We start from the raw sequence: 16,805 nt of genomic DNA on the forward strand, positions 1-16,805 counted from the left end.
GGGGAGGGAATATTTTTCTTTAGCTCCGTGCCACGTTTCCAAGAGATACTTTCGAGATATATATATATATATATATTGTTTAATACGGAGGGAGAAAAATGGACGGCAAAGGGTGAATCTTGAAACGTGTTGCTTCGTTATCGAGCATTCGAGGATGTTTGGGACCGATTGGGAGGAAGAAGAAAGAATGGTGACGTTTGAAATATTTTTGTAAATTATTCGACAATGTCCTGTCTTTCGTAGAATTTTGTTTTTATTTTTTGTTTCATTTTGTCCTCCATTGTTGGGGAATTTTTCAAGTTTGAAACTCAAGTTGTCTTCGTTGCAATTCATCATCGTTGATGGTTTTATATATACAAATTTATGATGGCTGTTATTGACAGAGAAAACTTGGAATTATTATCGGCCATTCATCGGGGAAAATTCTCGGAAAATGGGACAGACTTTCATAATTGAAATTAGCATAAATGCGATTGTTGGACGATGGATTCCATGTAACAATCGTATGATTTATGGGGGAGGCAGATAAAAGTGCAGGTATATCGCCAATAAAACGGTCAACTTCGGGGAGAAATAATAGTTGAATAGAAATTTTGGAAATTTATTGAGAGGAAATAAATAAATAAACGTCGTTTTCGTCTCGTTTGTATCGTTCGGTTAAAACTTTCGATGTTTTTAATAGTCACAGGAAAGAATACAAATATTCCCTATTTGTATAAAGTGGTGACACTGTAAAACCCTTCTTTGCAAAGCTTTAGAGTTTCTTTAAATTCGTCATAGATCGAAAAATAGATTAAAAAAAAACAAAAATATCGTGTAATTTACAATAAATTATAAATTACAAAATCTTGACACGTTTTAATTTAACCAATTATTTATTTCGAAATCTATCCTTCGAGTATACTTTTCTATTTTTTAACGAAACTTGAAATTCGTGTGTAACGAATGTCCCTCTACTCCCTTTTAAAAAATATTACTGGGTAAAATTGTAGGATTTAAAGGATCACGAAAAATCAGGAAAAATTTGAAAGTTTCATGCACTCGAAAGGATTTTAATGTAATCCATTATACACTTTTGCGTACACGCACAGTTTCATTAACATTGGGATTTTAGATTAAATGAATTTCTTCTGTTTTAATGTGCGAAGACTTTTATCGCTCATTCTATATTTTCATGCGTAATATAAATTTCGTCTTCAAACAGGGGATGCATAGAAAAATCTTCTACGTTCTCTGCGAATATAATCGAAGAATTTGACCATTGTTACGTATTATTCTATCGATTAGATGGTAGAAAACGATGATAAAGATGAAACGATATTAACGTCCACCAATTTTATGCACGAATTAAAATTGTAATTAATATTATTACATAAAATATATCACTCGTGTGCAGTATATTTTCGAAAGAAAAGAATCTTTCTAGTTAATGATCGCGCACCACGCCCCGTGAAACGCCTTTCGAATATCTCTCGATATCTCTGTCTCCCCTGCAGACCCTAATATCATTCAAATTAAGAGGAGACAAGAGTTTATAACCCGATCTCCTATTATCGAACGAATTTCTGTTCGTGTTTTTCGTTTTTTCGAAATTCTCGAACTTCTCCACTGATACACGCGACAAAGAAAAAAATCCATCCTGGATTTCCAATTTTTTTCGTTCGAAATTCTCGAACTTGTTCACTCTTTCCTTCACCTCTTTTCGATAATAGAAAGAAAGAAATCGTCGGATCGTTCCTGTTGGCACAAGAGTTTCGTCTCGGGAGAATAATCTTGATTTTTAAGGGATGAATTAAAAAAAAGGAAACAGATTGCAATTTGGTACGGAAAATGCACAGTTTGGTGTGGACGGTGGTGCGTACGTATAACACATACCTCTACCTGGGCAGTGGTCCGAGGACGGTTTGCCGCAGAAACAGTTAAATCTCTCGTGGTGGTAGCAAACACCATCAGTGCTAAGCCACAAATCCTGGCTTAACCCGAGCCTATGAATTGAATTGGTTAAAGCCCGCGTTAAACTAGGTTCTCTCTTCTACGAGCAGTCAGCAAGAAGATCCCCGCGCTGTCTTTCCTTTCTTCCTTCCCTTCCTTCTATTTTTCCTCGTTTGCTCGTCACCGGTGGTTAGCAGTACTTACTTACCATCCCACCCCTTTACCTCCCTCTAATTGGCAAAACCAAAAATTTTTCCCGAGGTCTCGCTCGAGGATTAACGCGACCGAACCTAACCTATGCACACCTATTTGCTCCCGAATAAAACTGAGAAAAAAATATTGTCCGACCTAGCTACCGGAATAAACGCGTCCAATAAGGCTTGAATCCTTTCGTCGGCGATCCTTTAAGCTCCCGTTTTCGCTTTTCAATTTTCAGAAAAAACTTTCTTTCACGGTTCTATTTACTATTATATCGAAAACTCGTTTCCTGCTATTCGAGAAATTGTGAGAAATTGTTCTCGTCTCTGATCTCGGTTACAACGAGATTAATTTCACCTATAATTGATATAATCAATAGATCCTTTCCTCGAGTAACGCGCGACATCTGTGAAGAAAAGAGGGAAAGCACGGAAAGGGAAAAAACAGGAGCCGGATGGAAAAAAGGGCAAGGGCAACACTCTTTGGTGTCGAAGGGACACATCCGGACGGGAGGGGGAGGTTTAGTTCCTAAACAAACTTGGTTTACTCGTCGATCATCGTGGCCTGGGTAAACACAGTTTACAGGGCCCGTACAAACGAAATGCCAAATTGTAACAAACTGATCTATAACTAAATTACACGGTCTCCTGTGTACTCGCCTCGCCTCTCACAACCTCTCTCTCACTCTCTGTGCAGCTATATAAACACGTCAGCGGCACATTGTGCCGAGCTCGATCCCGAGTCTCCATTGTTGCATTGGTTGCAGCGTTGAAAACGCGACCGTGTACCCGGCCCTTCTTCCACCCCATTCTTCCACCTTCTTCCCTGTACACGCACGTATACACACGAATGGGGGACGTGGGGCACGTAACTTTGATACAGAATAGATGTAGAAGAAGTTAGGCGAAATTTCGAATTTCCGGGCCTGCACGGAGGGCGTTCGTTTTTCTTTCTTTTGCGAGCACAGGTGCGCACAAGAGTAGGTGCGAGAGGAGGTATATATATATATATATATATATATACGTGTATATATATTATATCTCGTCAAACACCCGCTGGGCGATCTCACGGTAAATTTGGATCGACCCTTTTTTTCCAAAAATCACCGTCCATCACCGTGGAAAGGAAGACTCGGTGACTTCCGTCTTATCAAACCGTCTTTTCTTATATATATATATATATATATATATATATATATATATCCTGAGTATAAATTAAAATTTTTCTATTCTCTTAATTTTTTATATACCTGTGAATTAGGAATAAAGTTCATCGAGTGAGAGAAGAAAAGATAGAGAAGTTCGAATTGGTATTTCATAACGTTTGAGATATTGAGAGGGATATTGAGTTAAATATCCGAGGAGATAATTCCTTCAATGCGGAAAGCATCTTCATTATTTGATAATCGTTGTGAATTATGGTCACAAATTTGCAAGCGCGTAATCTTGTAAAATGTGACAAATGATGAGATCCCATATGTAAAGAAAGGAATAGAAGAGTAATTCCGGTAGATCTTTCCTGGCTCGTAGACAAAAGGTGTACTTTCTAAGCCAATAGGATGATCGAGGAATTGACAGTATTCGACAAACGGTTAATCCTTTTCCTCGAGGATCCTCCATTAGGATTGTCAATGACTTGCGGTAATTAGTATTTCCCTCCATCACCCCGCTTGTCCGCTACACGTGGCCTGCGCACACAATTGCAGCGCCGGTTAATTTACGACCACCTATGCCTTTCCCCTCCCTCCGATGAAAATCGTCCATACTTAGACCCAGCCGTTTCCAAGACAAATGTCAATATAATATCATCTGCTCTGACCCTCGGATCGGCCATTTTTACTTCCAGCATCTATTCATTTCTTTCTTTACCGGGAACCGTTATATCCATCGAAAAATTTTATTTTCTCCCTTTGTCAAATTTGTTTATAAGTAATAAGAATCTCGAGGCTCGAGGGAATTTTTCATTTCGGAAAATTTGCAAATTTGTAAGTTGTTCGTTCTTGACGAGTGTCGTTCGCTCTCGCAAAGGGTCTTGCTGCTTAACCTAGCCTAACCAATAAACCGGATTATACACACGGGAGATTCGAATATATGCGCGTTCACCTCTCGAGTGACTTTTCTTGTACTCGTATCGTGTTACGCGCGAGGAGAGGCCAGGCCTCGTCTGTCTAACGACTGAAAAGTAGCGCGACTAAAAAGTGACGAAATGGAGAAAAGAATGGAGGGATGGAGGAGAAAGATGACAACGGCCAGTGACACGCCAGTGACGCGACTTGTTCGATCGTTGGCGCGTATATAATATACCCGTGTAGGGGGCACAATATCTCTCTTTCTTTCTCTCTTTCTCTCTCTCTCGAGAGAGAGAGATCCACCTGTCCGATGGAACCAACAGGTACAAACGAGAGGCTTGTGTGAGAACGTTACGTTCGAGGGTGGTGGTATCGCCACCCTCCGAAAATGCATTTTTTTCTCTTTCTTTCTTTCCAATCTCTATTTTTCACGATAATAATTTTATGGGACGACGGAAGTCGAAAGTGTCAGTGGGTAAAATCGGACGATCAACGACGGTCGCCTCTCTTACCAATCGTGTTCCCTCCCGGCCGAGGCGTGTCCCGAGTCTTTTAACCATTTGACACCGGCGACACGTAGAATACGTTCTGCGGGCGTCCCTCGTAGGCGCAGATTCCATCTCACGCGTCAACCTGTCGGAGCGTCTCGTTTCTCGAAAGCTGACGGGGATCCGGGCTCGCGTGGATACGCGACCGTTCGACCGTTCCCCGCTCCCATCCGTATTTTTATTTTCTAATCTTGACCAAATTTGGTGCAACGTATAATAAGTACAACAGGAGTTACATAATCCACGATGGCGAGGATGATATCTTGATGCGTGATCCGATTTGGAAAGGAAACGGGAAATTTTATTCGAACGAGTCTCTGTTACGCGATACGATCTTGCGAACAAATCCATTTCGAGATAATAAAACACGAAAATTCTTAGGATTTGGATGGAAATTATGTATGTGGAATGTAATCGATAAGTAATTTTTCATTAGTTTTTTAATTTATCTCGCGTTTAAAGGATCGATCTCACCCTTTATAATTTTCAATATTTTCGTAGAAACGGATTTAATAACAAAACATTTACTGTGTCTTTCCTGTGTCTATCCAAAATCGTGAAATCGACGATCCAATTAATTCTCCTCTCCACGCTCAAGTAAAATTTCATCAATAGTTAATTGATCACGATCGACAAGAATCAAGTATCCACCAACTCGTTGTATAATTTGGATCAGAAAGAAGGAAGGCTCGTTTCGAAAGTTTCGACGAGTTAACGAATTTGCAACAAATCGACGAGTGGAGGAGTCGCGATAGGGAGATGAATCGGCGGGGGTTGACATTGCGGCCTATTTTCACGGTTGGTGGCAGCGGGCCATTGTACCGCGGAGGGCGTTTATGGGGTATTTGCGGGGGGTTTCCTGCGCGCAAAGATTAGCACTCCCAATGGGATTAAATGGCCCTTTTCTCTCTATATATATATATGTGTGTGTGTATATATAGCGTGTATCGCGGCACGTGTGCCGTCGGAACATTCGGCGAACGAAACGAAAGGGAAAGAAAACGGCGGACTGGAAACGCCCGTCTCTCCTCCGCTTTTGCGCTTCACGGGGGGTTTCTCGCCACCCCTCGGGATTTCTCCTATCTCTCCGCGTAGTTAATCAGTGGCAAACGACTCGTTTATTGGTACCAAGTTGCCTATAATGCTTCATCCCCCTCCGGGCCCCCGTTAAGATTAATAGAATACCGAGATTTTTATCTCGAAATAGAATACCGCGAAGATCCATCTAGAAATCTATCTATCTATCCGCTCGTCGCATCGTTCACGAATCCTTGCGTGAAATTGATTCTCCCTCCTCTCCCCCTGGTTTTTTTATTTCTTCTTTTTTTTTTTTCATCTTCCAACCCTCCTCGGGATATCGATATCGATTTTATTATATGTACGAGGTGTAAAATGGAATTAAAGTATCGATCGATAAATCGTAGATCGCTGTAACAAGTGCACAAAGGATTAATATACGAGGGAAAGGAAAAAAGAGGCATGCGTCCGGTTCTCACGAGGTAAGGTCGAACCGGACAATGAACCTGAGGGCGTACGATTTATAGTAGAAGGATGAATGGGGAGGGCCGGATAGATGCCCACCCTCTACCACGTCCACCCTTAAAAAGAGGCCGTCGAATTAATTTATATTTCCTGCTGCCAAGTTTGCGCCTCCGTCAGAGGTGACCGTGCCTTCGTTCCCGATTCTCGATTTTCTCGTTGCACCGAATCGAGAGAGGTAAAGAGACTCGGTTCGGATTATCGGTCGAACCTATGTCATTCCACGTCCACGATTTATGCTTATCAACCATCTCTCTCCGTGATCTCATTCACGGAATTTTAATCGGCTCGGAAAATATCGAACACAAGATCGATCCATCTATCTAAAAGACTCGAGCTACGTTATCCAAGTCTCGAAACGAATTTTTCCTTTTGAGAAAAATTGAATCGTCCAAAAACTTTTGCACTTTCCTACTATTGTAATTCCGTGGATATAAGTAGGTGCCAAATTGGAGAGGGGGGAGGAAAGATTCGTCGCTTAAAGACGTTCCAATGATGTTCGAGAGATGTTTAGACGTGCACAGACAACACAACCGCTGCAACACGCCCCATCGTTGCGGGATGGTTTGAGGCCGAGTTCTCGGGAAGGCAGAGAGGAAACGTGAAAACGTTCGGCCAAGCGTTAAGTGATGCAAAGTACAAAAAGGTACATTGGTCCCATCTGCGAGGGAAAAAAAGGGGACACTGCGTGTCCTTCGAAAAGCGGGAGGGGAGGTAGCTAAGTAGAAGGCTCGCACCGCAGGCGTCGATCGTCAAGGGAGGCGAGGCCCTTCAGATTCGATCTCTCTTTCAGTTTACACCGTTTTCCCACTAAAGGAACCGCAAAAACCTCGGCCGGGTAATCTCTCGACTGGCCCTCTTCCTCTCCGGATTCCGCGCGAAAGAACACGCTTTCCTCCTCGACTCTTTCACGCGCCGCAATCTTTCCGATTTCTTTCACGATTTCCAAAACTTCCTCGCGCTCTTGAAAATTTCCCGTAGCTTATTTTTCATCGGTGGCCACGATTTGAATCGACGAGAAATCGGTTTTTTTACTCGCGTAAAATTCGCAATAGATTTCTCTCTCCACGCGTACGATTCGAACGCCATCATCCATGATTTCGCATCGTCTTTTTTTCTTATTCGGCTGGATCTCGATTTCGAAATTTCTAGGAGGAACGAATAGTTGGAAGGAAAAGGAATCGCTCGTAATCGGGGAGAAAAAGATTATTGGATCTCGATTTCGAAATTTCGATAAACGTTTCTAGGAGGAAGGAATAGTTGGAAGGAAAAGGAATCGCTCGTAACCGGGGAAAGAAAAAGAAAAATCGGGGAATCGGAAGAAAAATCGCAACGTGCGGGCAGCTTCGTAATTATCGAAGCTCACGGCGCGCGATATTTTAACGGGGTTACATTTATCGAACGCGAGGTCGTAAAAATCTTGATTTATCCCGTGGCAATGGAGAACGCGTCAACGGGCGACTCTCGTTTTAATTAAACGCGGGCCGATAAACGCGCGACGACTCCTTTATTATTAAGCCGGTTCGGCTCGGACCGTTAATCTGCTCCCATGATCGTAGGGGCACGGGTTGCGCCCGTTTTCAAAATTGACACGGCAAAGGCGCACGCAAGTATTTCTCCCCGAAGCGAGAAGAACGCCATCGTAATGGCCGGGGCGGTGTGTTTTGCATCGTGGTGGGTTAACCTCCGATTCGTTCTGCTCGGGACGAGACAAACAGAGGGGAAAGAAGGGTGCAAGATTCGTCGATTCTTCCTGTTTGGACACGGTTCGACAAATTACCGCTACAATATTCCCTCTCTCTCTTCTCACCCTCCCTTCCCTGAACACTCGGCCCTTCCTCGTTTTCCCCAGTTTACGAGCTTTCCTTACGACCCTCTCCTCCGCTTCCCTCCAGTTCCCTCCGCTCTCTTTTCTTTCAATCTTCACGCTGCTAATGCTCCTCGTATTTCCTCCCGTCCAAGGATCCCACCTCCGGTCCTCGCCTTCAACCTCGTTTCAACTCCTCTCTCGTCGGGTTTCGGAGGAGATGCTTTTAGAAGGCATTAGACGGGGTGCTCACGGTTCGTCGCCCGTAGTCGCTTTGCATTAAGGATCCACGCAATGTGCTCGACACGATCTCTCTTCCTCCCTCTTCCCTGCCCATCGCCCTCCCTCTCTTCTTTTCCTCCCTCTTTTCTCTCTCTTTCTGTGTCTCTCGTTCGATAGATATCTCGATGAAGAGAGGATGTCGCGTTTATAATATTCGAGGAGGAGGAACATCGGACGAGGGGATTAGCCGTTGATTTTTCCGCGATCTCAACACGAGTCGAGGACACGGATACCCATTTCTCCATCCGCGAAAGATTAAGCAGGGGGGGAACGACAAGCGAATTTTGTTTCCTCCGGAAGGGATCGCGAAGGATTTTCCCGAAGATCGGGGCAGACGCAGATAACTTTCACCTTTGTTTCCCGATCGAGGGATTAAGGTCGACCCTGAGAAGATATCGAACGAATTCTTTCGCCTTCTCGTGGATGGGTCAAGGTCATTAGCATGGAGCGAGCAGCGGGGAAACGACATATTCGCGAAAGGGACGGCAAATCGGTGGCACAATCCTTAATTAAGGGATGAGGCACCCGGTGGCCCGGAGTCACGAACCACGCTCATAAATTCTTCGGCAAACGCAGCCAAAAAGTAAAAGTCGGATGGATGGGGAGAGAAGAAGAGCGATCGAAATAAAAAGGAGGAACGGAGGTGCCGTTGCCGGCGATGATTCCAACAAAAGTACAGTCCCCGTAAGAAATCCTCCTCCTCTTCTTCTTCCTCCTCTTCTTCTTCTGGACTTTGATCCAGCCTTCGCTCTTCCCTCGATATTTAAAATTAACCCATGCATCATCGGGCAAATTTCAAAATTCTCTCTACTGGTACGGATGAATTGCCGTGCAACCGTCTATGAATCATGTCGTTTACGACTTCGTGTACCCACACTATTCATGAATCATCGTTACCCACCGCTTTCCACCGCTGAAACAAATTTCCTTCGATACCATCGAGGAAGCTCGTGCTTTGCCTCGTGCTGATTCTCTCTCCTCGGCGAGATTATAAGTACGACAATTGGCAAAGGTACACGCGTTAACCCGAGCTTGACACGGGCGATAAGTTGACCAGACGTTTAGCGTAGCAAAGTTCTTATGGTGTTGGCTGTACCAGTGCACCCGCGTCTATATATAGATGTGGGACAAACGCGCACACCCATAAAGGATATTCAACGTTAGCGTGGAACGAGCCTTGAGCATATCATGGTAGGAACGGAATATGGGATGGCATGGGAGATGACACATGGTCTGGCCGCCGGTTGTGTGTCCTGTATTGCCGACCAAAGTGTCGGAGGGAGAGAGAGAGAGAGAGAGAAACTCGCGTATATGCCTACGGTCGAACGAACAAGGAAGCTTCTATAGGAGTAGTATCGGGGATCGGAGCAGAGGACGATAGGTGGGACGAAGATGGGCGCGGAGAAAGATCGTGGAGCGGGAGAGAGATGAAAAGAGCAGATGAGAGAAGGAGAGAGAGAGAGAGAGGTTAACTCTCGGTTAGCTCTCTGCCACAAGCCGGCGGCGCGAGAGCACAGTAGCGGCAAATACTCATAAATATAAAATATGTCCCTCCTTTTCACCCTTTTGCACGCACACCATTCTAACCGCGTAATATATCGATAGCGGGTCCACCGATGCAAAAGGTTCCCTCCTCCTTATCTCTGCCTCCTCTTTCTCTATGCTTTTCCCTCTCTCCTTTCCCCCTTTTTCCCTTTCTTCGTACGTTTCCTTCGCTCTGCCTCGTACACACGCGCGGGTATCCAACCTCAACACCTTTGTGCACCACATTCCTCGGCACTCTCCTTCCTCTCCGTCTCTCGATCCCTCGTCCTCTCTCTCTCTCTCTCTTTATCGTTTCTCTCGTTTCGTAAGAAAGCAGCTCTCCCTCACCTTTTTCCCCCTCTATCGTCACTATCGCTTGCGTTACACGCGATAATCTCGCTCGACTCGTGGCAACGTGGCGCGGAGCAAAGGATTCCCCGCGGTTTTTACAATCCGGCGAGAAACGATTACGATAAGTTAGCCCCGGGGATGATGCGTTTTCGGTAGCGCGTCTCGTTTCATCCGCAATTACCCGCGGGCCACGCTGCGTTTTACTCACCGCCGCGGTTTCGTTTCATCTGCGGTTTTATTGGACGTTTAATTGGACCGACGACAGATTAATCGACCCACCGATATTTTCCTTTCCAATTCCATTTTCCAACTCGATATCTTACCGCGAGAAAAGTTTTAGCAAAACGCTTTTAAACAACGACACATTTATTCTCAAAATTCCGAAAGAATTTTCCCCGAAGAAATTCGAGTAAAGGATACTATTTCAAATATTTGCCAATTTAATAACAACGAATTAATTAAAGATCCCACCGAAATAACGAAGGAATTTTGTCGCGAGTCGTATTAAGATCCGATATTTCCTCCACGCAAGAAACTGACAAGCGGAGAAAAGGGAGAAAGAGAAAAAGCATGAAAAGAAGAGGCAACTACTCCGATTCGAATCGAAATTCGGATTGTTTTATTGCAGAGATACGCGTAGTATGGTACGGCGCGATTTCTACGGTCCGGTACGCATACTCATAATCAAGAGAGGCGGATGAAGAGGGGGAGAGGGAGAGCGACGGATCGGCTCGCATCAGAGAGGCCGAGAGGACGGAGGGAGGAGGGCGAAAGGGTTGAGTTCGGGTACGAGGAGGCAATTTAACAGGTTACAGTGACACGTCTCGTTTTGTTGTTGTTGTTGTTGTTGGCGGAGGAGCTGCCGGCTTGGCGGTATCTCGCGCCCGCGCGTATGTATGTATGTATGTATATGTACATATATATATAAGGGCCTCCGAAGTAAGTGGAAAAAGAGGAGAGGAGGATGAGAAAGGAGAGACGAGAAGGAGGAGGAGGAGGCGGCTAGTCGAAGGACGAAGAGAAGCGGAGAAGCGGAACGACGACGAAACCCGTTCTCATTATTATATTCATATTCAGAGCCGCGCGATGTGGCGAACCCTCCCTCCGCCACCGCCTCCTCCGCCTACCTCCTCCTCTCACCGTGCTGCTCCCCCCCTCCTCTCTCCCTCTCTCTCTCTCTCACACACGCTCTCTGCCTCCTCTTCTCCCCCCTGCGGTCCACCCGTCCGCTCGAGCGCATCCTCTCGACAGCGTAGAGAGAGCGGTATAGATATAGCGGTATAAAAATCTCTATAAAAAGTTGAAAAGTGCCGCCGCCGGAGTTGAGGGGCGACAATGGATGAAATATGCCGCTCCGTTCGACCCTACTAGAAGCCTTAAGGTGCCGGACACCTCCTTACACCTGCACGAGAGATCTCTCCGTATAGCGCCTTATTATAAACCGAGGGGGAGGAGGAGGATCCCCGAACCGGGGACGGCTAGAGAGAGAGAGGAAAGAACGACGAGATCCACCACGAAATCGACGCGGCCTTTCTCGTGAATTATTCCTATTACGATGATTCGTCGGCCCATCATCCTTACGCGATACCTTATATACGCGATGCTTATCCACGCGCGAAATCTTTCTCTTACTTACAGAGGATTCGTTCGTGTTGCCCGGGATGGAATTCGTAAACTCGTTTTCGCGCAGTTTCGTAACGATTAGTGGGCGTGTATAAAAGAGAAGATATATAAAAAAAAAAAAGTATCGAGTATCTCGAATTCGATTATTCATCGTTATATGGAGGAAAAAAAGAGGAAAGAAAATACGATTTCGATTTTGTCGAAAGAGATCCGACGATATTTCAAAACGAGACCAACAACACCGATCGTTAATAATGATTTGTGCCAGTGCGCGCATCCCGATAAAGATTATTCCTCTCTTTTTCTCCTTTCTTTCGAAAAAACTTTTCCTCTCTTTCTCTCTCTCTTCCGTTTCTATGTTCCGCGGAAACAAAGAGAGAGTTCCAAATATTGTCGCTCATTAGGGCGTCCATTTTATTCGTCGGGTCTGAGGAATGATCGGATGGCCGGGCACGAGCGAGAGAAGCCGGGATGGAAATGAACGATGAGCCATGGTGTATCCAGGTGTTTCCAAAGCCAGGGGTTCCGCTGGCACCTTTTGCGGGATAACGGGAACCCCTGTCGAGCCTCGAACGAAACCACTAATTGGTGGAGAGGAGTGGAAATGGTGGCGGGGATGGTGCAAGAGCGATAACTGTCGAGGACATTTCATCGCAAAAGAATGATTTTTCGGCCCAAGAACCCGAAAGCTGTTTTTCAACATGACAATGAAACTGATTATTAACCGTGGCGGGGGGTCTCTGTTGTGGCTACGAGCCCGTGGTGCTCGTAGCACAACCTCTCAACTTACGGATATACACGGCGGAAGAAAATCTCCTCTTCTTTCAATTTAAAGAACGCAATGAGAGAAACAACAAGAATGATATTTGCAAACGTTTTCTTCACAGGCAACAGGCGCAGGTGCTCCATCATCGAAACAGATCTAGGAAGATTCCATCCTCGTGGAGAAGAGAAGAGATCGGGGTTTGTTAAGATTCTCCATAACGAGCCACGCATCTCGTCCTGTATTCTAAATTTATTTATTCTCTCGACGAGCAAATCGCGATGCTCCCTTCGAAGGAAATACGCTCGTATTAAGAGTTAGGCTGCATCGTTCCTCCTGGATGGAACTCCTCTCCTCTTGCGGAAGATAGTTCGAGATATTCTCTCTCTCTCGAGCCGAGTCCACGTATTTCAACCGTATTTCGTTATCAAAGGATAATACTTTGTCGGGAATATAATCAGTTACATCAAATATGCGCACGGTGTGCCTCGTTTCCCGATATTATTCCCCATCCGGCTCGTCATCGCTTGTAAATCATATACTAACAGCGCCTACCAATCGACACACGATTTAATTTATGGCCGTATTACGAGGCAGCGACGCGTTGAGATGCCGTTCCATCTTTCATTGTCAATTTTGCTAGAGGCGTAATTTGCAAAAAATAATATATATGTATATATATATATTCTTGGCTTCTCTTCCACGTTCCCTTCCACGCGAAATTTCGAGTGTCTCCGAGCGAATTCGATTCTTAGAAAAGAAAAAACTCGTTCTTCCCTCGTCGACGGACTCTGTCTCGAGGAGGAAAATAATTCTTTTCAACTATCAAGAATCTCGAGGATAAATTTATTCGAAAGTTGCGGAGTATCGGTGGTGGAGGCGGTCGATCGAGTCGAGGGGGCAGATAGATTTCGATAGAAATTTTCGAGAGAGGAATCCTGCACGAGGAGCGACGTCCGACGGTCTGCCAGGTTCGTCGCTGACTCACTCGACTCGCTCGAGAACGCAGCTGGTTCGAGGTAACACGGAACGGTCAGGTCGAACCTGACCCCGTCGTAGCCGTTACCGTTTCTGAGTGACGTCTTCATGTCTGGCTCTGCGGGGCATTCCTCGTTCTCATTGTCCGTTTGTCCGTCAGTCCGTCCGTGGCCTGGACACGGGACGAATATCGCCAACCCCCCGTTGTCCTCCACTTCTCGCCACGAAAACTTGCCAAGTATCTCGCCAAGTATCCCGTAAAAAGAAGCAGAAAGCCACGGAAATAATCGACGACCCGCGTTTGAAAATCAATTGAAACTATCTCGTCTACGATTACAATTCATCCTTCATCGTCATCCTTTCGAAAATTCTAAATTCTTTTATTATTTCTTAAAACTGAAAATGATCGATGATTTGATTTCCATCTCTAATATCTCGCTTCTTATCGTGAAAAAATTTGATTTTTTCGATAAAAAGAAACGCAAAATGAATCGAATAAAACATAACACTTTAAATCGACAATGTTTCGCGTCCTAATTTATCTCCGATTATCTGCGTTGATCAAAATTCTGATCTGTGTTAATTGAATTTAAAACGGATCATGGAACGCGAAGGAAATTTTGATATCGATAAGGTGAACGTTAGAAATTGAAAATTTCTTTTCGTGTTCTACAAATTCGACAATAATTTATTACAAATTTGTCTTTAATCGCGAACGATATCGAGAAAAGAGAATTCGTGAAGAGAATTTTAATATTTTACATCATCGTAAATTATAATTCCTCGACTCTAATTATCGTTCGAAATTTCGATATGCGTATCGAACTAGAGAAACAAGTGAAAGAACACGAAGAAAAAGATTTTTCTTTCTTTTTTTTTTCATAATGCCAAAGTATTCGACGGCCAAACTTTGGTTATAAACTTCTCTCGAAAGAAATATTACGGGCGCAATATATATATATGTATACATAAAAAATTGTTGGAAAGATTGATGTATCTCGCAACCTCTTCATTTTCGCGAACGGTGGCCGTCTTTATCGAAAAGCCACGTAACTTTTCGTGGCGATTAGCGGGGATGACGTTGCGCTATTCGGACAAATACGTACGATGTTTACCGGTGCTTCAGAATACGTGTTCCGAAAGAGGAGGCAAAACCGATCGTGAATGGACCCGAAAGGTGATAAAATGCCCGAGGAAAGGGAGACGGGTGTTTCGTTAATTGGCCGCAATTAACAGAACGAGCCTTCGATTCGCTACCGTGATTCGTTCGAAAACAGAAATCTCCAAGAATCTTTCCAACACCGCGCAACGTTTTCTTCTTCCATTTTTTTTCCAATCGAATTACGCCATTTCCGCGTTTCTCGCGTGCGTTTTCTGACGATTAAGGACGAAGGGATAACTTGTTATCGTTACGTTAAAAATATTTTGAAAAATGTATACGGTTATTCGTTAAAGAAGATTCGATCCTCGATGAGGATCACGACAAACATTTGATACTGAAGGCGAGTCAATGATGCAAGTTGCAGATTCTTCGAGGAGGACACAGACGAGATAATTTTCAATTTTAGAAAAGGAATATCGAAACGCGTTACCTCGATCGAAACGCGTTCGCACGCGCTCGTGCCTCGATTGTTATTGAACGAGAATATTTACACGAGCGAATACGGGAAATTATTATTATCGAAATCAAACGATAATATTCCGATAATATTCCACGATACGTGTTTATCTAATTACACGAAATGTATACGGGTACAATTCTCGGTATCCGTGGCTGTTTCTGGCAATTTGATAATAATCGGAATAGCAGCGTGTTGTTAAACAGAATTCGTCCTCGGCTCTCATAAGAAAGATGTACCGACACACAATATTTAGACAACAGCACGGCTAACACCATTCAAAGAATTTTTCTACAGTTTTAAAGTAAACAAGATACGATGGGTTATAATGTATAACCGAAAAATCGACACATCGTTCCGCGAAATATCCTTCTCTAACCTTCTCCTTTTCCCAAACGTTCACGGAAAAACGTGTCGGAAATATCGATATATACGAAAAATACTTTTTCCGTAGAGAAATAATCGCGTAATCGAGAAACGAACGAGGAAAGAAAGGAAACGTTTAAAAGGGATTGCAACGCCTCTCTTACCTTTCCAACTCCTTCCCAACCCTCGACGTGCCGTTCTTTCCCTCCTCGCCGGATATCCGTCCGTGGTATCTCTGCAGATCCGTGTTTGCTTAAAAACCGGCGACGTACCAGCTTCCCGACAGCTTTCCTTCCCGTCCTCCTTCTTCTTTACCTTCTCTCACTCGCGAATCCCCCAATTTCTCCCCCGTTCGTTGGAAAATTTTCGTGTCACACGCGTACAAACCGGCCGGATACAAACTCGCGGAAACGTTGGGGTAACAAGAGTTCTCTCGGAGGGCACACGCAACACGATGCGCAATAAACGATGTGGAATCGTATCGTGGATTTCTTTCCTCCTCTTCCTCCTCGGATACGTCGACGTGCGCGATACGACCGTGCGCGAGATACGCGAGGGTAAAACTGCGAATGTTCCAGAGACACGGGAAAAATTGCGTTCCGCGAAACTCACTATCAGGGGGGGATTCCGCGTATCTCGCGCTACCAGACCGCGGCGATATCTCTCGGATACTCTCTCGGCGGCGGGCTTCTCTCTCTCTCGGTGGCGACGATACACGGGCCGGTGGCGGTGACGACGGGCGACGCCGTTGCTTCCTGGTACCGCCACTCGATAGCGCTGCCTTCGTCCTCCCGACTCGTCCTCCTACCTTCCCCCCCACCGCCGACCCCCACCAACGGTCCCTTCGAACCAGCCTCTCTCTCTCTCTCTCTCTCTACGTCCACATCCACGGAGGAGAGAACACACACGCCAATTTTCTCGATGTGTCGCCGGGTCCGTGTCCCCAGGATATTCCCCGCGATGCCCGTGAATTCACAGGCGAGGAGAGGAGTGCAGAGAGAGAGAGAGAGAAAGGGAGAGCGTGCGCGCAAACTCCTCCGTTTATTCTTCCTCTTCCCACCCCTCGCCGATATATTTTCCCTCCGTGGATCGAGATCTACTGCTCGGACGGAACACACACGAAGATACTTGGGCGGCGTGCGTCTGAGAAGGAAGGGAGATCCTCGGTCAGGATATCGGCCGACTCTCGCTCCTTCTCCTGCCTTCT

General features: G+C 45.1%; 1 protein-coding gene across 1 annotated transcript in view; it reads right to left on the reverse strand.

Moving 5' to 3' along the window:
* Positions 1-16,399, reverse strand: part of LOC410684 (orthodenticle 1) — a 36,661-nt gene extending 20,262 nt beyond the window's left edge. Inside the window, exon 1 of the mRNA XM_026446162.1 lies at positions 15,763-16,399. The gene's annotated coding sequence lies outside the window, so the exon portion shown is untranslated. The remainder of the gene's footprint in view (positions 1-15,762) is intronic.
* Positions 16,400-16,805: the final 406 nt, after the last annotated feature.

Source organism: Apis mellifera, linkage group LG1, assembly GCF_003254395.2.
Source record: "Apis mellifera strain DH4 linkage group LG1, Amel_HAv3.1, whole genome shotgun sequence".
Taxonomy (NCBI): domain Eukaryota; kingdom Metazoa; phylum Arthropoda; class Insecta; order Hymenoptera; family Apidae; genus Apis; species Apis mellifera.